Genomic DNA, 23927 nt, shown 5'->3' with positions numbered 1-23927 from the left:
CAGGTTGATCCGTTTCCGTGTTCCTAATGTTCTTATATATCTTTAAAATAAAGTTGAATGGTAGAAGATACTTATCAGCTTACGAATTTTTTTTTGTTTTATCTAAATAATGGCCAATTGGTCGGTTAAAAAATGATGGTCCAAATCTTCCCGTGCATCAATTTTCAACATGATGATTAATTTAACAATTTGGGAAAATTTTTCCTGCAAACGGAATATGATAAATTGATTATAATTGAAGCGATATTCGTCCGTGTCTACATTGAAAATATGAATATCAATTCTAAAAAAAAATCATTTGATAGATATCCATTTCGGGGGGGGACCGGTATCAATCAATTTTCAAAGCGCCTTAAATAGAATAGTAAAGGGATGAATGGAATATTTTTGAATGGGCCCCTTTGATGTGGCGTATAATCAGATTTCTTAATTTGTCCTCGGAGTAATACTTAAACCAATTCGTAATAAAGGATTAACTCGACCAGTACATAATAGAAGCGGTTCAATTACTCTACAGTTAGCTTTAACTAGCTCGCAATAAAGAATTGCTTAAGCGTTATATCGAGTCGGTTTCATTCTTCGTCAGGATTACTAAAACTAGTCAGGAATTAGTTAACTACAACATAATTAACGATAGTTTGAGTAATTCACAATAAATTATTGCTTAATTAATGATTGTTTAAACAATGTACTCTTAATGAACGACCCCATAATAGATTTTTAATGAAGTACACTAGCAGAATTAAAAAAAAAAACTAAAATTAAAAATAAAAAAAAAGTCCATCAATCTAATGCGATTTCTATTCTAATATATTTCCAACTATTGTGTTTAAGAAAGTCGAATTTGTATTATTATTATTTGTTTAAATTGCATTTTCTACAAAAAAATTTAATGATAGAAAAACAAAATAGTTGAAATTCTTAACGTAATTTGAATTCGAGATATAAAATTTTACAATTTCGTTACGAAGAATTTCAAATATTCCGTACGCAATATGAGGAAAGTGTAAACAGGATTACATTTTATAATATAAAAGGAGCATTACATTAGTAGAGAGGCAAGCTACAGTTATCGGTGACTGCCTGATGTTTACATAATGTGGACAAACTAAATGGGTTTAACACCGAACAATCCAAGTCGAATTTAATTTCCTTGCTTTCGAACGCAGAGAACGTGTTTTCTTTGCAAATCACCGCAAACGTATTGATAACTCCGAACCTTAAACATTAATTTACTTGAGTGACTACGCGTGAATCTAACGCGTAAAAAAAATTGCCAAAATTGGTTGGTAAGTTGTCCCGCGAGTTTCTATTCCATTATTAATTCCTTAAGTCCCCCGTGCACCGCTGCCACCTGACATAACTGCTAATACATCACGGAAGAATGACAGATCCAACTTGTAGGCGACTGGATGACTGCAGTCTTACAAGATAACCTCAGCAGTTAACCCGGCGTGTCAATCTGCTAGATATTAGCTTACCTTTCACAAACAGAGCAGGATGGTTGAACGTCTGCTTATAAAAGTCCGTAGCCACAGGTTAAGAATGGGGGGGTGCGTGTGTAGATAGTTTCGAGCAGCTAGTCCAAGAGAAATCTCCGAGTCGACTGACGAATACGCAGTTTCGCTCCGTCGTTGTATCTGCTCTCATTTCTCCTCCGAACGACCTCTGGCGGAGAAGGATGGAATCAATTGAACCATTTTCTTAACCCAAAAAAAAGGGTAAATTAACTTGGTTTCGTGACGTCAAATAAGTTAAAGGGTCGGATTTATTCAATTATTTTTTCATTTTCCGTCAAATAATCGACAAAATAACATCAGATACGGGATCTATTATTAATTAATCTAGTGTTTATGATGCTAACATGCATCATCTCTACGGAAACTTATCCATAAGATCGATGTGATGCGACATCAGATCTCCATACGTGACTTTTCATATATATACGATCTTTTCGTAAATCATTTACAGTAATAAAGGATGTAAAGAACGTGTAATTGTACCTTCTACGAGATTTTTCAAGCAAATCTTCCGCTTCAACACGTAAATTAAAACGTGAGTTGACGACTTTACTTCTCCTTCGCGTGATTTTTTTCCTGACAAATTTACATTTACTTGATAAAGCTGCCCGACTTACTGATATCTTCATTCAATAAAACACTGATATATCTTCTTCGTTCGATAAATTGCACATCTCCCACCATGATGTAACTACTTAATCTTCTAGGCTATCAGAAAGATTACTGGAAACTTTTGGGCCTATTTTCACTAACACGTGTTTTATGTTAAGCATATATTGATCTTGCGATTATTCTATTGAATAAATATTGATTTTTTTTTCTTCCTTCTATAGGAGACTATTGTACAATTTGAAGATAAATTGTTCGGTATGATGCCTTTGTTCAGTGGTATGAACTTTCACCTTTTCGAATATATCACCTTTAAATAGAATTCCCATTCTTCTGAAGGTACTGTACATTTTTCTTTCCTACTGAAATTTTATCGTAATCAAAAATGATGTTCTCCTAAGGAATAGTGTAATTGTTTATATATTATCCATGTAGATCCTGTTTATAAATAGGAGTTATAATACTGGTGTAGTTTCAATTAGAAAAACGAAGGAAACAATCAAAAAGAAAGGCAAAATATCTTTATTATTGACTAAGTGTTCCTCCCATTTGCTAATTAAGTGCACCAGTATAATAAGTCTTATTTATAAACAAGTTCTATATAAAGAAATATTGAAATATTTAAAAACGTAGAGGCAGAAAAAATTATAATGTAATTGTTTACTTCTTCAACAACTATAACAATGTATTTAGATGGTGTTCATCATTCACAAAACACACCATCCTTCAGCTCTATTACCTGGAAAGAAAAAATAAAGAAACATTTTAAATTTATAAAAAAAAAACAAGAGTAAAATCAAGATATAATAATAAAAAAATATATTTGGTCTTAACTCCCATACCGTGATATATACATCAAGACGTCAAAATCGAAGTCTACATCAATCATCACAGATATAAGATCACGTGTTCGTTTTGTACAGTGATACTTCACTGATCACCCATCTGGAAATGATGAAAATCCAATTGGGAATATTTTAATTGAAGAATATGAGAGTTTAATGATATGATATTGCTTTAATTTTCAAAGTAATCTTCCCATTCATCATCATTACTATTATACGACTTTTAAGCTACCGAAGAACTATTATAATATCAAAATGTAAAAATCGGTAACATTTTCTCCAATTGTTTTTATAACCGTTTATTCTTCGGCTCACGTCGACCAAAATTGGTCAATTTAATAACAGAGGTCATCGAAAAGGGATTTCTGTAGGAATTTTATACATTATACTTGTTATTATTATCGATGGTTATACTTAAATGGGTCAATGGGAATTATTTCCGTTATTTGTTTAGGAGAATCATCATTTCCTGTAATACTTGTTTATGTATGAGTTACTGAAACACTTCAGAAAAGCCTTTTAACCATCTACTAAATTAGAAACGTTAATGATGTCGTGAAAGTTTGAAATGCATGTAGACTATATTCAGCATCAGTATTTGTCTTTAACTCAACGTAGATACTCGCTACCTACTTTAAAAGATCGAATTTAAAGTCGAATTTAATGTATCTACGTTTTAACGTAACGTCTATTAACATTAACATTCCTTTTACCTGTATTTTTTTCCCCCTTTAATTTTCGTGTACTGAACCATAGAGAACTTTACGAAAATTATACTTTTGGTTAACGCAATTAATAATAAATTTTCAATTATTTAATTATTTAATTTATAGGAGTAGACAATAATTACTTCACAACATGATTCGTTTCTAATGATAGGATACAAAATAATTAAAACTCGATGGTTGCAATTATTAATCAAAGCAAACTTTAATACAAACGACGTATTGCTACTACAAAGTTTAATTATTTGTGGTATGCACACGTATGAAGCATTTAAATATTTAAACTATTTTAGTTTCGAATGGTGTAAATGTTATAGATATTGCGGAAGATAGTAAACATTTAAGTTTATGGATCGTCTATTTTGTTAAATCGCTGAAGGTATCCTTTATTATTATACTTTCCACTTGTTCAGTTTGCTTTGGATTTTCCTAATCTTTAAAAGTTTGTCTCTGAGATTATTCCTTGTATTATAACTAAATAAAATCCGTTCGATGCCCTACCTACTCTACTTTTACTACCATGCAACAAAAAAACAAAAATAATTAAATAATTCGCATTTCTTTATCATTATTCATCGATTAAAATAAAGTTATTCCATGTTTTTATTTAAACAAAATCGAATTTATTCGGTTATATCTAAATAATTCATAATTACAACGTAATTGAAGTTAATTGGTTAATACGAATTTAAATAATTCATCAATTTCATATATATGTAGTTAATTGGTAGATGTAAATTCAAATTAGCCAATAGAGATTTATTATATCTTTATACGTCATTGATTGGTCATAATATACGTTAATGAATAGCAAATAAGAAGATTAATTGATAATTTGATCCAGTTTTATTGGTTCAATTTAAATTTAAACAAAGCAATAAGCTCATTTAACGATAATATGAAAGGAGATTAATTGGATGCTAAATTTAAATTATCCAATAGGGATATTTTAATATTTTACTTTGAATTTAATGAATTTTTATAAGATTATTCTTACAATTTTTATTAAATACGATATTTTTTTGTGGATTTTATAATATTAATATCGAAAATATCGGGATATTTTGTATAAGATTTTCGAATTATTTTAATAATTATTTAATTTGCTCGCGTAAATAAGATTTTCAAATTAAAAAACATAATTAATTAAAACGTTAACAATATGCAATACATCGTGCCATCTATTGAGTAAATTTTAAAATTGTGTAGCGAAAAAAGTAACGAAACAAAGTAAAATACTTGGAATTCTTATTACTTTTTTACTTAGAAAAATAAGAAAAAAAATTCTTTTGAAATTAATTTTATATAGTATTTATAGAATGGAGAAGCATTTAAGTTTGCCGAATGGTTTTTGCTGATTTGTATTGAATAGAATCAAAAGAGTTCTTTCCAGATTAATCGGGTTTCTTTGTAGCAAGGTGAGAGTTCTAGAAGCAAAGTAAACACTCTTTAAGATTGGTCGCTTAGCAACGTTCCACTTATACACCATTCGCTCCTCTGATATTAAAAAAAGAAAATAGAAAAAAAGATTGGCTAAATTAGCTAGTGTTTATTGAGATATGTAAGTGGCTTTTTAATGCTATTTATCGGTTTTGAAATAGTTTTATATTCAAATATTTTATTTGATTATGTTTCTTTTTTTTCTTTTTTAAATATTTAATATTCTATTTTCGTTAATCTTCGTTTAAATTTTAAAATTATTCCACTTGTAATTTACTGTTTTTATTGTCTTAATGATGATTTTCTGCGTAGTTTTTTTTTACGATTTAAATGACAAAATTAGAGGGTAAACATTAATTTATTATTATATTTTAATATTTTTTCGCATTTTTTCCTGCTTTAATATCAATAATTTGTAGAATATACTACAATTAATACGTATATTTTTTTGTTAAATTTATTATTTTTGCAGCCATTGTAACTCCATTTTCTCTTATTATGATGCTTCTACTAATGGTAAAAATTCTTCTATTTGATGTTATTACTAATTTAGATATAAGAAGACGAGCATTGCAGTAAATTATTCATACCATGTTTTAGCTGATAGCAATATATTAATGTTTTCACTTATCAATGTAACAGTGACTTTTCAGGTGTAGGCCTAAGCTATCAGCAAAGCTATTCTCTAATATTGATATTGTCTCCTAACCATTTTAGCTTATTATTATTATTATTATTATTATTATTATATATCATCATAATAACTTTTGATATTGATGATGTGTCACTATAAACGTTTATTCTTAGTACTGATACTTCGAATAGTTCACAATTGCTGATGTTTCTAATGGTTGCTATAGTAGTAATGTAATTTGATACTGATATTAATGTTATTTTAATATAAATATCAATTCTAAAATTAAATAAAAACGCATTTCACTTATAGTTATTAATGCAGAAGACTTACAGATTCACTTCACTTCTACATAAATTTAAATTATATTATTTAATACAGGAGAAAATAAAACTTTATACAGTTATTAGTGATGTAGTATTGTCATGATATTGTTATTTAAACTTAATATGCCATCAATAACTGTTTGTAACTGTTAATTTTTGATATAAGAGTGGGTTTATATAGAAGTTAATCAAGGCCTCACGATATGAGCTACAGTTTAAGGCTCGAAGCTAGTAAATTTATTAAAATTTTATAGAAAAATGAACGTAAATTCAACTTTAAATTGTCAATTTTTTCCATATTAAGAATTGGGTTGATATATAAACAAATCATGGCTCCACAATATGATAAGGCTCCAAATTTTTAATATTTTTATAGAAAGAGAAGAATCATAAGTGTAATTTCAGTGTTGAAATAATATTATATCACATCACATATACAATTTCTCTTGTTTTCGACACTATAACTTATATATATATCAGTTATAAAAATCGCTATTACTAAGCAATTTATGTTATTACACCGTATTAAACAAGAAATATTTAATAACAAGCAAAAAACAAGGCACTAAATCTGTTATCCGACATAATAGATGAAGGGGGAAAAAATAGAATTTTTTGTTTTTTGATTAATGAAACAAGAAATTGTTTTTGTACTAAAATCTGCCAAGAAACTAAAATGATTTCATGTTTCATTAATCGTAACGTCCCCCTCCCTCTCTTTCCTTTTTACCCTTTCAAAAATTCTTGTTATAATATCATGAAACAATATTTAACAAATTTATAAACAAAAATTATTAAATATTATTCAACAAAATTGGAAATAAGATTGATTTTCACTTAGTATCCTTCAAAAAATTTCAAATTTTACCAATGATAAATTCTTCCTTGACAGATAATCGATAAATTTGGATCAATTCATTTGACGACTTTATGGTAAATGATATACTTTATTTTATACTTACATAAAAATATTAAATAATAAATATATATATATATAATATAATTTAGTTATAAAAGCAACATTGTAGTAACTTTGTAAAGTTAAATCATGTGAAAACAAACGTGACATTAAACTTCATTCTACGTTAGAAACGATGAAAGAATTGTAATTAAAAATAATTTAAATTTATTAATTATTATATTAATTACTTAACTAAGTTCTCTATTAATTTAAATAAGCAATCAAACTATTATTTACTTATAAACTGTCATCATTCGTTTCTACATGATTTAATTGTATACAAGAGAAAAAAAATTGTATATTTTTAAATTAAAATGCTATAAATTTGCTAATTCCTATAACATTTTTTAGAATTAAACGTTTTATTATTATTATTATTAATTTAAATAAAGAATTAATTATAAACTTTTAAATAATTTAAGATAGTTATACAAGATTTTAATTTGAAATTTATCAAATATATAAAATTGCATTGTACAGAGTAACGAATGATAGAATTTTTATATTAAATTCTTATAAATTTTGTAATTTTTATATTAATTTTTAATTAAATTTTAAAAAATATTAATTTAATAAATAAACAATTAATTAATGTCTTTTAAATTTTCAATAGTTATAACCTAGAAGACACTTGATAGTATTTTTTCTAATAAAATAAAACATAAATTATTAAATATTATCGCTAAAAACGAAATAATTAAATATTATGTAAAAATTCTAAATTAATTAATTTTAAAATTTTAATTTATATTAAAACTTTAATTAGAATTACTGTAAACAAAATATGTTAATTAAAATTGAAAATTTCAAATGAATTTTATTAATTACTATTTAAATTTATTATTATTATTTTTTTTTTCTAAATATCATTTAAAATTTATGAAAAGTTATCTTTAAAAATGTAGTAAAATTTTTATAAAAATAAGTAATTTTTCTATAATAATTTATATTATTTAATTAATTTTTATAGTAGACATCTTATAAATGGCTATTAATTATTATTATTTTTTAAAACTTAATTAATTATTAAAAAACAAAATTAGTAATTTGCATACTTGGGGTGTTTTTTGGTTCAATCTTTGGTCTGTTTTGTGGATTTTATGTGCCAAAATTACTAATTTGCATATTTGAGGGTTCTTCTGGTGTGATTTTTTTTGTCTTTTTTGTAGATATTTTGGGTTTTTTAATTAAATTTTATCATGTTTTTAAATACTTTTGTCATTTTTCTCTGTTTGAACTGTTTACTTATTAAATAACTTGTAATTTATTGTAAATATAATTACAATGGCGAAAAAATTCTATAGTAATTACAGTTATCATTAAACATAATTAATGCTGATTATAATTACTGCAGAATTTCTTCGCCATTTTTTTAATTAAAATTTTTCATGCAATTTTTTTTATAACTTTTTAGGACACAAATTATTCAGTATATGAATTTTTTTAAATATAAAATTTCTAAATTTCTGTATATCTGTACGGTAAAGATATACAGAAAACTTGTATGAACATGTCCAGAAAGGAAACCTGCCTAAACGGGGGGAAAAAATATGCGATTCCGGCGGTACCATGCGATTCCGGCTTACACAGGTTTTACTGTACAGTATATTAATTAATATTCTAACTATGTAAATTTAAAATTTTAATACGATTTTCGTATCGTCCTAGTGAACGAATTTAACGAATATTCGTTAAAATTAGTTTCAAATTCATCAAATTTTATACAGTTTAATGGAAAAGGAAATTGCCAAACTTTTTCTATATAAAAAATAAAGAAATAACTCTGACGAAACTATTTAATTCTGTATTAAATCTATAATTTTAGTTTCCTATAATTTTCGATCAATCAGCAAGTTTCGCACCATTCAACACTATTAGATAACATTCTTGTAAATGTCAGCTCGAGCAAAATTTGTAAACCAAGCACACGATAATGTAATTATGTAAATTAACTAAACGTTACCTTTCGAAACTAAAACAGCGCCAATTTTTCCCCCATCGTCTCTCTTACTTTAACGAAGAATGATATTTAAAATCAATTAATGTTTTAATATATAAATTTCGTTTTTTTTTTATAATGTCAATCAGTAGAATGAAACTAATTAGGTAACATCTGCACTTATTGTCGATCACATCATCTTGATAGACAATTACACATAAAAGTTTAAGAGTTATTAAGCAATCATTTACAAAATTACCAAAAATGGAAGGAGTAAAAGACGAAATTAAGGGAGGAAAAAGTATTAAAAAGTAGAGAAATAATAGGGAAAAAAAAAATCCGTTCTGGACAATTAATAAACAAGTTTATTCCTTGGAAGATTTCCAATGAAAATGAAAATAATGATCAATGTATGTTACCTCCTTTTTATTTTTATTATTATTATTTTTTTTTTGTTTTTATTACTCCCTACTTTAATGCACGGTTTTAAAAAAAGGAACTGATAATTTCGTAGGTAATTAGCTGATAATTATAAAAATGATCAATTTTAAGAATAATAATAAAGAGAAAAGGGAGAAAAATAAGGGAAAAAACTTTACCTTAATCGATAAATCAATAAGATGTTAATAAAGCTCTTAGTAGTAGTGTAGTGAGTTAGTGTGTTTGTCCGTGCGTGTATCCATTATGATAAAAACATCATTTTTATACCCTGCCTTTTGCTTAAATTCGCATTTAAACATAAGATAATTTCTAAAAGTTAGAATTGTTGATTTACTGATTTACAATGGTGTGAAGGGGGGGGGTTGAGTTTGGAGATCGATTTTAATATCTGCTGCGGAAAACAACAGATTTTCTTAAGAAGTATTTCATATACTTTCATAGATTGCTCGCTAAAGAAATGGTTTCTTTAAATAAATGAATGAACGAACCGATAAATCGATATATTTAAAAGAAAAATTGCGATTGAAATTATGTGTGTATTAAAATCGAATTTTTTTAAAAATTATATTATTATTACTATTATTTTGATTTAAAATAATGATTGTTTGAAAGTATTTTTTATCGATTATTATTTTTTTTTCTCGGGATATATTTCTTACAATTTCGAAAAAAAAATCAATCTAATCTTTTCTTTGGCATCTACAGGAAATCTTTTCCTAGTAAACATACAGATTAAATTTCCTGTTGAATAATATAAAGATTTAAAAGCATAAAGCAGTTTTAAATATTTATCTTTAGTAAAAGAAGAAAGGGGGAACCAATTCTGTTGTGTGTGTATGCTTTTTTTTTTAGTATGAAATATTTAAATTTTTCTTTCATCTCGAGATGAATAAAGATACGATACAGGATAGAAAAGCCATTCAGTAATCGTGGAAACTATCGAATAATTGCTCGGATCGCGAATTACGAGTTTAATTTTCTAAATTTCCTACACGTTTCTAAGTATTTAACGTTGTAAATTGCGCGTGTAAAAGGAGGGGATGGCCGAAAAAGCTGAGAGGGGGACCGAAATTTTTTGGTTGAAGATCCACGAGGGCAGCCCCAAGGTCGTAGAATGTAAGGTTGTTTTAAGAACTTCCTGCCGGATTGCGGATATACGTCATCCGTATGTCAAGCATCCGCTTTACAATAGATAAACAAGGGAAGAGAAACTTTCAAATTTAACAACTTTTGTCATTTTTTTAAAAGTGTTTTCCGAGTTTTTACGTTTGTAGGTCTATCCTATCTTTTGTTATTACTATTATTAAGCATAAATTAAAAATTATATGGAAATAATGAGACTGTTCTTTCATTATGTTATAGGCTCTATTTCTTATTCTGTATGTGCCCTTTGGCATGTGCCTCAATTGCCTAATGGGAAAGATAAATTTAGGAAAGATCAAAAGAGGTCACTATTAGTTAGTCAAATCAAAGAAAGAATTGTTTATTAAAAGAGAAAGACAAAAGTTCTGTTTTCCTCTCTTTCTTCACGTTTCTAGCATCTAACTAGGATGCCAGTTTCTTGTAGAAAGTCCTCTAGAGGGGATAGGTACCTACCTAGAGGACTTTTTACAGGAAACTAGCCCATAGGGGATACAGATCACCTACGTGTTGCATTGACTTATCCCATCATCCAATCCAAATTCGAACTATTGGTGTTTATATGATCATCTCAATTTACTCGAGGTGATATATACAATGTTAAAACTTAATAAATGACGTTTTATGAAGCAGATTTATAGCATAAGACATCTGAAAATCCATTCAGTGTAAGTATAAATGTAAATAATGAATATTTATGTGAGTTATCTGAGGGGAATGTAGAAGAAAATCCATTATAGGAATTAAAAAATGATGAATTACAATATTTAGCAGGGTGGATTCCAAGAAAATATAATAAAATATATCCAAATTTGAGAGCTGAGTCGCCTAAATAAAAATAAACGGGTAATGTCTTATATTCAAGATGGCGGACTATCAAAACCATCACAGAATGTTTTAAACTTTTGTATAAAAAAACTGAAACAATGGTTCAAATTTAAATTTGTACATTTGTACAATCATTAATTAAACAAATAATTGACTTGCCAGATGTTATATACACGTAATAGTTTAGTAAATGAAGATAATATACTCCTATAAAAATACATACATATAAAATGTATATCCGGTAAAAGAATATGTATAGTAATAAGAATAGATCCGACTAAAATCAATTTTACATGGAAACTTTTTCTAAATACATTCTATAGACTGAGAAAGATTTAAGTTTTACTCGGACAGACAAGCGGACAGACATCAATTCGAAAGTAGTCTATATCCTTCCCAATATAATCCTGAATGTATGTACAAAATTTCATAGAAATCAGTTCAGCCGTTTTTACGTGATTTACGTGAATTCGATTTTATGTATATAGCTATAAAGCGGAGATATATAGATATTTACTCTATGGATTGAATTGAAGTTTTTTAAATAAATCGAATGCATAATTGTTCCTTTGTGAAAAGAAAAATATATTACGGTAACAATTGAAAATTTAATCAAGTTTGTACATGTTTTAAGCTGCAATTTTTAATAATTGTATACCTATAAATTCCCTCTGGCATCAGTCTTTCTTAGGCATCTTTACAGGATGTATATAAAAAGTTTAGTCGAAGTTGGTAGACGTATCCTGCGCATAAAAACAAAGGAAAAATATCTAGTCCACGTGGACCCTGAAATCCCTCGTTTAAGGTCATAAATGTCCCTTAAAGTTCCGTTTAAAAAGGGTGTTTAAATTCGTAAACGTCGTTGTGTTTTTTAAACACAACTTTAAAGGACTCTCACAAGAAGGACACATTTTTTCTTTGTTTCTACACATAGAATATACATCCTCTAACACTCCCTACACATTTTACACACCAAATAATACCATAGCATTAAATTATAACGCAAAAGTGGACAATGTATTACTTTTGACACCCTTTATACACGTGTTACATTTACCGAATTACACAGGAATTTTTACCGAGTACAAACGAGGATATTCAATTAAAAAAACAACGTATCTAACACTCCACAAAGCTTCTACTTTTTTAAACCAGTGTAATCAAAAATAAATAACGTATAAAATACGTGTTAATTCGTACACCATCTTAATTACATTTTCATCGTTTTCACAATCCAGGACACCGAAGCTAAATGTGCAGCTGCTAAATAACTAACAGATAACAATGATAAATTTCGCATTATCCATCACACTCCATTCCCCGACCAACCTATCTATACATTATGTATTCTCTTATCTACGAATATAACATCTATTAATACCATGAAACCCTTATGGAATCAACTTTCCAAACTGATTGCCCACCCTATCATTTATACACACTTTATTACGTCACAGAAGTTTATTTTATATCATTTAATTCGTTCGATAGCCAATAAGTAATGTGTATATATGTATATATATATATTATATTGTTTAATTATTCAAAGGGTGTTTTTACGGTTTAACAGGGGTGCGCATTATCTAAAGTTTGATTTTAACAGTTTTAAAGGGAAATAAAAGTTTTGTTGTTATGTTTTTTATTAAAAAAATAATTTAAAAAATCCCACCAGTAAACATTTTTTAATATAGATTTACTAGTTTTAACAGTGTCACAGCAATATTACTTTGTTATATTATAACAAAACAAGAAGAGAAGAAAAGAAAATATTTTGTTCTCTTCTAATAGAATAGTTTTAAAATGAAATATTTTTTTTTTTTCGGGGTAGAAGTTTTAAAGTAAAAAATAAATAAAATAAAATAAATTCTTTGTTTGTTTATTTTAGTTTCAATTTTATATAAATATTTATACAAAAAAAAAAAAAGGATTCGGTATTCGCTAACAATATCCTGAATAAGAAAGCTATTTTTTAAAAATAATAACGAAATATTTAATTTAATTTTTGTTTATTAGCACGAGTCTACAGCTAAAGAATAATAATACAATTAAACCTCGATATAGCGCCCTTCAATATAACGCCACCCCCGTAGAGCGCCATTCTTCCCGTTACGTATTAAATAGAGAACGTTTCAGCCCGTGTGAACTACACCGTGCGACCTAACGTTCTTATCACCTCGTTATTTTGTCCTTCGATTTAGCGCCAATTTTCGAGGAAAAAGCAAGCGTTGGCGCTATTTCGAGGCACGATTTTTAAATATGCTTATAGAAGTAATAATTAGTTAATTATAATTGATTTTAGTTGTTTCGTTGTCGACTAAAAAGCATACTTGGGTGCACTCCCGTATAACGTCACCCTCGTAAAGGCGCCATTTTTCTTCATAGATATTAAGCAAGTACTACAATACTGAGAATTTCAAGAACTGAAGACCTCACTACTACATAAAAGTCTTAAATTAATGGTTTTTCAGTTCGGCGCCATACTCGATTTAGTGCCAATTCCGTAGGCGAACAAATTATAGCGCTAAATCGAAGTATACAGTACACACAAATTCATTTAGAGGTTATATGTACGCATTCTTGTTTTAAAAAAATAAGGCCGCTGTTTAAGGGTGGCCGTTTTTGGCAGGTTTCACTGTAACCCACACACCACACACACACACACACACACACACACCACACACACACAACAGGAAAACAAGTGGATCATAGGCGCATTAATTTATTTATAAAATTGTTTTTTAACTGTTTTGAATTTGTTTACGAAAAGAAAACTTGTTACTTTGAGTTTAGAAAAAAAGTATTTTGCAGACATTTTAGCATTTTCCTTTTTATTTTTTTTTATTTTTTACTTTGTTTTTCCCTCTTTCCGCTTTCAGAATTGTCTTTCAACATGCATTGAAGTCAATGTTCCTACGCATTCCTTTCTCGAAATATCTCGTGTTTTCTCAAGAAAATGTCATTTTTTTTGTATTATTTGATAACAGAAGGAAGTAAAATAGAATATAAATCAAACGCTAGTTGGACATATATCCGCTCTAAAAAATAATATATATTTAATAATTCAAAAAAGAAAAATGCGCTATATCGAGGTCCGACTATGTACTTATAAATATAGGCCCTATATATATATATTACGGGAAATAAGTATCGTTAAGTGCCATTAAACGATACTTATATTCTTGTAATTGTAGAATTTGTTACTTAATAAATATACCGTAAAACCTGCCTAAACGGGATGTGAATAAAACGGAAACCTGCTAAGAAGGAAAAATATTCGGTACAGTATGATTCCGGTTTACGCAGGTTTTACTGTATGCAATATTTATATGATTAAGTAACATTATCGTTTAATGTCATTTCAATGGTACTGAACGATACTTTCTTGTAAAAATATAAATATACAGTACGATCCCGGTATAGTATTCTTGTAATGAACCTTTTCCGTATTTAGCATCGTTCCGAGTCCTTAAATTACGTCGCGTATGTAAATTCTACTAATGAGGAATAGGATAAGTATTATATATAATAGCCTCTCTGAGGTATTCTTCACGTGTAGTCTGGGGATTGTACTGTACAGTATGTCCTACTATTTCTTCTAGCAGGGGCCTATACATGCAGACTGTACTGTATATAGACTACAAAGTATCCTCTGTTTATATTAATTTTTACTAGTAAAGAATAGGGGAAGTGTTATATTGTATAATAAAAGATATATTTAGTTCCTCCACCTGTACACTCTCCCTCAATTGCGTCAGTGTTGCCACTACAGCCTATTACAGAAACCAAATAGTGTCTACACTATTTTCCTAACAAAACATAAAACCCATCCCATAGTAACAGGACTTATAAACCCGTTAAATCGTTATATAGGGTGCCACACAAGTCAGAAAGCATAGGAATTACGTTGGTCTCTGTTTGTTCCTTTTAGAGGGAATTCATAATCAGCGTGAAGTAGCCAAAAAGTTTAAGATGACCTAACTTGGTCCAGGTCGGTCAGAGGATTTAGGAGTTAACAGAGGGGTGAAGTTTTACAGTAGATTACTGCTTCACAGTGCTTCACTGCTTCACAGAAAGTAACTGAAAAGAGTTTTAGAAGCGCTGACAAACAGACAAACGGACATGCATTATATTATATACAAACATTCAATTCATTTTAACAAAAATTCAAATTTTTATAAACACTTTTTCAAGTATAAAATATATATATATTATAATATATATATATAACAGTAACAGGTTATTAAGCTTGTCAGTGTATTTATAGGATTACAGAGGAATAAAAAGAAGGATGAGGAGGAAGAGAAGAATAGTTTCAAAGACTGGAAACACTTCCATTAGATCTAAATGGATAATAAACTATCCAATCCATCCATTTCAAATGTAGGCAATGCTACTACAGTAACATGTAGTAATTGATAGTGTGTTATCGTATAGGGGGATCTACAACGAATGTCATCCAATGAGAATTTTTTTTATGTATAGTTTTTTGTGGAATGTGTTTGTGTTTTGAAGATTCGCATCAATCAAGAAAGAGTGTGTGGGTTTGAAATCTTATCCATAGCAAACAGGGTTGTAACCAATATCGCTTTATCGCAGATGTGCTATGTTTACCCACAAGCTTAGGACAGACAACATACTTGATTGATGTTGTATTTCAGATGTTTGAAGGATGTTTAAAAGAATCTTTTATCTGAAACTAAAGTCTGTCGTCGGAAAGACAAATGATTATAAATGTTTTTTTTTATTTTATTTATTTCCTTACCGTTTAATCCATTAAATAATTTAAATTTCCCTTCCAGTAATAATATATAATATAAAGTAGTGTATTTAAATTTCGAAAGGACGGGTATAATTTACACGGGATTTATTTTTAAAAGTCAAGTTCGTAAACTTATCTAAAAGACTTCTTTAAGAATGTAATCAATTTTTCGTTCTAGAGGAGGTGATAAGCTCGCTATTAAGTTTTTATTGCAGTCTTACCGCTTACTGCGGATATTCAACCCCCCCTTTTTTTCCTTATTATTTTAATGATATAATTTCTAGTTTAAAATTTAAAGGTATATATATATATATATATATATATATATATATATATACACATACTTGGCTACAATTGTGTATAATTACACACCTTAGTTCCTTGTTAAATTTATAAATTCCAAGATTTCTCTTAACCTCTTACTGCATTTTTCTTCTTTAAAATAGGCGTGTTTTGTTCTTCTTTCGTGTATTTTTATGCAGAATTTTCTAATGTTTCTTAAACTCGTTTCGTTCTTTTACTGTATTTAGAACGATTTGCGAATATTTTGATTTTTAACTGGTATATCAGGAAATCGTTATATCGAGTGTAGACTATAGTAAAGCTGTAATTAATTTTGGTAACAAAGAATAAGGATCCTCATATTAGTGTGTCCAGATACCCTATGAAAACAAAGAATTTCCTGTAAAATGGGGATTTTCTTTTATAGTATTAGAGATAGACTTATTTACTTTGCCCTCATATTTTTCTCTTTTTTTATATATATAAATAAAAACCGATATTATTTTACCTTAGAACAAAAGATTATTTGTTTAAACATAGGCGATATTTATTTTTTTACATAAATCACGTATTATATTTCCCAAACCTCATCATTTAACTTCTATATTTTTCTTGGATGCGGACAGCATCCTCATCTTAAGATGCATCAACACATCTTCCTCCTCGGGTTTTCTCTTAACGCCAAACATCGCAACCCCTCTATTTTATATACATATTCGCCAAAGGCAAAGTATTTTACCTTCAACATCACATTCAAATCACTGTATACCACCAGTCAATATTTTTATAATATATAAAAGAATTTTTCCTCCAAACCTAAGAAGGAGATAGAAGAAAAGCTAACAATTTCAATAATAATAATGAAATGATATTAATAAAAGATATATATACATTATTTTATTTATATTATTGAGAAAAGAGCAGTCTGTAGCTTTCATTACAGCTACATCACATTCAATAGACTCGCCTCTAATGAGAGGAATTTGGATGGAGGTGCAATCATACAACTTAATGGAACCACAATGCGACTGCAGTGGTGTGTATGACGTGTTGTTCTTATCACAACGATTTTTGTGCACAGCCCAGAGGAATAGCACAATATCTCATTGACAACACAGTGAGTAAACTAGCCAACAACTTACTGTATCTGTCATTGTCAACAATCTTACCCCAGGCTTGACAAAGAGGGTAATTTTTTAGAGTTGATGATTGCTTTTCAACGTAAAAATGGTTGATATGTCAAAAGTTTTTTTTTCTGTTGTTGTTGTTAATGAGATGGAAGACTTTATGTAACTTTTTCTATCATTATTTTTATAGTTGACTTCAATGTTTATATGCAATATATATATATATATATTTCTTCTTCCTCCTTTTCTTCTCTTATCGTGTTGCTGACGTTTCTTTTACATAAAAATATCCATTTTTTTCGCTCTTTTAAACATAAAATCCACATTTTCCTATCATTAAATTTTGTCTCTTGTGCATAATTAATATTAATAAATAAACTGAACAGTTAAATTTTATAAAGAAATCGCTTCCTTAACGATTTATCTTTAAGTTTACGCAAGAAAATCGTATTTATTATTATTATTTTACGTATAATTTACTGTATTTACACGTGAGTAACTTATTTATGTATGTTATAGATCGATGTATGTTACATAAATGGTTCTTTACCACCTCAAATTCCCACGCAACACCAATCACACAGTTTATTATATATAAAAACACTAAAATTTCCTCAAAATTATTACATCTTAAATGTCTTAAGACTGTAAAATAAGATGTAATCATGAATCAAGTATAAAATTTTTACATTTTTAATCAAAACAAACCATTTTTAATACAGTAAAACTTGGTAAAAATGACATTCGGTACCGTTTTAAACAGGTTTTACTATAAAATAGAATTGAAATTGGATTATAAAATTGATTTTATATATAAATATATATGTTAATAACTCGATAAAAAAACCTTTACAATATATATATAAAAATATGTTAAAATAAACAATTGATACCCTTGAAAGATTCCTGCCAAATAAATAAAACATGTTTGAATTCGTCATAAGCAGAATGTGTTTGATCTTCTATAAAAGCGAAATGGCATTCAATTGTGGAAAAAGTTCGTAAGTTTTTCCCTTTTCTATCTTAACTTTCCATTTCGATATTGTCCAAATAGTATTTTGGTAAAATATCATAAAGTAGGTTGCAACTAGCCAAGGGCCACAGACCCTTCGACACAATTTCCATCTGGTGTTTGATTCACTAGTGTAGGGGTGGAAGGAATTCTTAAGCTAAGAGAGAACCTTCTACAGATTTTTATCTTCGTCCTACCCCCTGAAAAAATAAATAAAAAAAAATAAGAAAAAGAAGTGTCTTGGATAAAGATATTCCCCTGTCATTGCCGGCTGCTACCCCAACCATTTCATCACTATTTATCCCAACATCGCATTTATATTGTTTCTGAAAAAAAAGAAAAATATACTTTTTCCTTTCCTGATTTTATTTACTTTATTTCAAAGCACTTTAAAATTAATACAATGTAAAAAAAAAAATATAATGTAAAAAAAAAAATACAAATGTACAAAAATAATTTGTATATTTTACATTAAAAACATTAATAAACATGCAAGTGATGCGGAAATCTTTAAAATTTGCATTTAATTAGATTAATTAAAATTTACAAATTTAATTACGTTTATTTATTTCTTTTTTTTTAAATTAATTAAAGTCGATTTTTTTCTTTTATTTTTAAATTTATTAATATATTATTATGTCCTCTAATGATTTCCTCTTATGTTAAATGCCTTCATTATTTTCAATTTTAGATATATATATAAAAAAAGATATAGATTTTAAAGATAAACATGTTTATTGTGTATTAAAATATCAGAGAAATGATCATTTCCTGTATTTTTTGGGCAGAAAATACATTTAATTAGCCATAAAAAGTATGCCAAATCTTATTTTCTACAATTAACACTTAATTCCTCGATAATTTTGGATATAATTAAGTGAATATCCTTGTTAAAAAAGTAAAATAAATTAAATGTTTTCCTTTATCTTGAGGCCTAATTTCATATATTTTTGCTTGTTGTCTCGTTAACTCAAGCATTAGAACAAAATGCTGGAGCATAAATCAATGATGGATAGAAGTATTTTAATGTAATTTAGCATCTTTATTATATAATCTTTCGTGCTGAAAACCATCATATATACTAAATAATATATAAGAAATTTCCAGCTAATAACTTCAAGTACTGATCTAGAGAGAGGATTTATTCTAAAAATAGTAAAAATAAGCAAGATAATATAAGAAAAATACCATAAAATACGGCTATAAAACGTAAAAAAATAATAATAATTATACAGAAGATTATACAGTAAAACCTGTTCAAAACGGAAACGAGTACAGTACGAGTCCGTCTTACACAGGTTTCACTGTATCGATGAAATATTAATTTACTGTTAAAATTAATTAATATGCATTATTATTTTAAATAATTAAAATAATTTTTTATGATAAATTCTTCTGTTTATTATGTTAAGTAAGAGAATGATCAAGGAGATGAAAACAAAGATGAGACGAGATAAACAAGGATAAAGTTAGAAAAGTAAGAAAATTTACAAAAGAGGGGAGTATTATTTTATAAATTAGGTTAAATTTAAGTCTTTTCTAATCAAAAATTTTACTTTTCTAGAAGTTATAGTCGACATTAAAATGCAGGAAGGAACAAGTATGGCTATGACTAAGTCCATTGAGTCGGTAATACTTTAGTCATTCCAGTTGATTGTTCAGCAAACTTTGTTCCCAACTATTCTCTTATTTTCCGTATCCCCTTGCCATTATCCTCGACTCTCTTTCTCTTTTATCCTCTCATTTTAAATGGTGTCTCGTAACCATAGCAACGTTGTCCTTGTTAGTAGAGAGACGCATAATGTGTGACCGTATCCGATTGGAGACTTAAGCCCTGAGATGACAATTACAGAAACCTAGAGGAAATTCAGATAGTCACGTTTTCTATCAAAACAAAACCATCTGTGTAACATAGAAGCGGTCGGAGGATATTTTCAAAGGCGAACATCCTTATACACCACCTCACCAAATGTCTCTCTCTGTATATATATACTATAAGAAAGGTGCTATTTTAAGAACGTGTCATACCCATTCGTCGAGACTTGTTGTTTGTGAAAGCGATCGACGTAACACAAAGAAAATACAAATATCATATTGTGACGTAGAATAGGTGGAATCTTTTCTTACTTATAACACGTAAGTTCTTACAATTATAGCTTCCACGGTTGAGCTATTAGAAAGGTTTATAAGTAGAAGGATTTTTTTTCTCCAGCATTAGAAACCTATTTATAGAATGTTTTCATGGTTTTTTCATACTGGATTACAATAGAGATCCTTCCGGAGTTAGGATTCACTTTAATGGTCATTTTACACACTAAAAGGTCGGATTTGGTATCAATGAAGATTGTATTTCCAAGGAATTGATGCTTTTTTTTCGTTGGAGAGTCGCTTACAAATGCCTTTTTCTTTCACCTTTTTTTCTGTGATTTTTGATAGAGAATCTTTTTTTTTCCTGATTTTCATATCAAAAATAAAAATAAAAGGCAATTCTGTAAGATATTTGAATTCTTTACTTTATAATCTACAAACCGAGTATAAAAGTTAAAATGTTTGCATTATTTAAATACCTAAAGAGAAGAAATTGAGTAAAAATACATCAAAATTAATACTTTTAGTCCTATTTTTAAATATAAAAACATCTGTAGTAGCAAATATAAATTCTAGAATAATTTAGAATAAAATAAATAAACATTCTAGAATAATTCGAAATAATATATGCTCTCCATCTCAAATTAGTACTGGTTTGCCCCTGTAAATCATACTTTTCCCAATAACAGCAGAGTCGTGCCGGTCATCTATGTAACTTCATTCTGAAGTAAAATTTTTGAATTGAAATCACGTGTTTTCCGGACTAGACCGGAAGTTCGTATATAGTTAACCTAGGACTTCCGTCTCTAAGATTTCCGTATATAATCTCGACTTTAATTTATCTAACATCCACAGAGCTAAGGCCTCAATGGTACGGTATAGGGATGAATGCAGATTTGCACGTTCTAATTGGGCCTCTCCCTACTAATATTACCTTACTAAAAACAAGAAAAAATAGTTTATTTTTGTGAATTATAGAAAGTTAAGTGTAGAAAGTCACGTCAGAAGAAAGGAGAGGAAGGAGAGAACAGATGAAAATCGCAGACAAATCTTCCATTGTTTTTTTCCTTGTATTTTTTTAAATATCAAATCATCTTTTTTTTCTTTTCTACTTCTCCTCCTTTTCCATTTTTTCTGCAATTTAAACAAATATATATATATATATATTTGAATTTATTAAAGAATTAGATAATTAAAAATAATTTTTGTTTGATTGGAAGATGGGAAAGTAAAGATGTTATCCACTTTCCCTTTCAGGTTTCTGTTTTTTCCTTCCTCTTCCTTTTTTCCCCTTTTAAAATAAGATCATTAGATTAATGAAAATAATTTAGAATTAATGATAATATTATTGATTAAAAAAAGGAAATACATCAAAATGAATTTAATTTTAAAATTATTATTTTTTCCCCTCTTTTAAGAGAAAATTTATGCAGTTAATTAAAAAAAATTATTATTTTTATTATTATTAATTCATAATTCTTTTTTTAAAATTGTAATTTTATAAATTGATTTTTTGTTTATTTTAAATTGCGACTTTTTTGTTAATTATTATAATGCCCCTCGTTATAACGTCAAAGTGTAGTACTACTTTGTTATAGCGATAAGCTCTGGGAGGAGGGGAGGGAAAAACTGTTAAATTGAGCGAATTTTAATTATAATTTAATTTTTTTTTACTTTAAACTCTTTAATCTTAATGATTCGTGTAGAATATACAAGCTATTTTTAAATACATTTAATCGTTATAACGAGAATCGTAAAACATGTGATACGTAAATAAGATTATATTGATGTAGTTACGAGTCTGTACACAACGTAATATCGAGGTGTAGAAGAATTTAAGCGCTATAACGAAGTTATTGTACAGTACGTGAGGAAATATAATGCATTGGTTCTTCGCGTGTGAAGAAAGATGCTGTTTATCCGGAAATATTCTGATTTTAATGAAGAAAAAATATATATATTTTAAATTTTTCAATACAAATCGAAAAAGTAGACATAAATTGTTTTAATTATCTTTACGGAATTTTACAAAAATCAAGGAAACGAAACGTAAAATCGAATCTACTAACGTAATAACGAGGTTTAAATTAAAACTGGTGTATTTTTAATTCAAGAAAGTGAATTTTTCTGGTGTTTTTGGTTAAAAATTTATCGTATAACACAATGAATTTTGAATGTAAAACTTTGAAAAGAGATTATATATATAAGAAAATGTACAACTTTTACAGTTAGGAAAGAAATATAAAAGTTTTTTTTTTGTTATTTTTGTTGTAAAGATTGACAGTGATTCTACTTTCTTTTGGCACACAAGAATACATCCATTATCTTTATTAGATTAGAATGTTTTGTTAAATTAAATTATCTAACAAAACTTCAGCTCTAACCATTATTATTATTACTATTATTATTGTTGTTATTGTTGTTGTTACCATTATAGCATTTTTTAAAATAGATGTTAGCCACTTCCAAACAAGAATGAAAAATATAAATTTGTATATAATGTAGTATGATTAATAGCAAATCATAGTGAGAAGATTCTTCTTCTTCCTCCTCCTCCTCTTTCTCTCTTCTCTATTAATGATCTATTATCTCTTAAGCTTCTATTCTCATTGTAATGGTACTGTTACTATTGATGTTAACAATATAATTTTGAAAATAAAAATAAGTTTATATCATTCTGCTTCCTGCTCTTCTTCTTCCTCCACTCCAATGATGATATCAGTTATCTTTTAAGCTTCTCTTTTAATTATTATCGTTATTGTTAATGTAATAGTATTGTTTCTATAGATGTTGACATTATCATTTCGAAATAAAGGCAATAATTAGTTGTGTATAAATCTGCTACTATTAGTGTAGTGATAAAAAGATTCTTCAGCTTCCTGCTTCTCTTCTTCCTTCTCTTCTCTACTAATGATCACTTGTCTATCAAATTTTTAAATTGAATCATTTTTTAAATTGATTAATAGATGTTAAAAATATTATCTCAAAAATAAAAATAAGAATTCATTCATATATGATAGGCTTGGAGTCATAGTGAAAAGATCCTTCTGCTTTCTGCTCCTCCTCTTCCTCCTCTTCACCACTAGTGATCTGTTATATATTAAGTTTGTAATTCTAACCACTTTTATTATTGTTAATGTAATAGCATTCTTTTCAAATTGTTAACAATATTATTTCGAAAATAAATACAAGAATTAGTACTGTGTATATCAGTAAAAAGATTCTTGTGCTTCCTGCTCCTCCTGCTCCTC

General features: G+C 27.9%; 1 protein-coding gene across 1 annotated transcript in view; it reads right to left on the bottom strand.

The window, feature by feature from the left end:
• LOC136972828 (uncharacterized) overlaps window positions 1-1622 on the bottom strand; it is a 96272-nt gene extending 94650 nt beyond the window's left edge. Inside the window, exon 1 of the mRNA XM_067267464.1 lies at window positions 1482-1622. The gene's annotated coding sequence lies outside the window, so the exon portion shown is untranslated. The remainder of the gene's footprint in view (window positions 1-1481) is intronic.
• Between the last annotated feature and the right edge of the window lie 22305 nt (window positions 1623-23927).

This window comes from Centruroides vittatus, unplaced genomic scaffold (genome assembly GCF_030686945.1).
Source record: "Centruroides vittatus isolate TY-2023 unplaced genomic scaffold, ASM3068694v2 contig_3020, whole genome shotgun sequence".
NCBI lineage: Eukaryota > Metazoa > Arthropoda > Arachnida > Scorpiones > Buthidae > Centruroides > Centruroides vittatus.
Note: the sequence above shows the minus strand (reverse complement) of the source record. Positions and strands in the feature narration are given on the sequence as shown.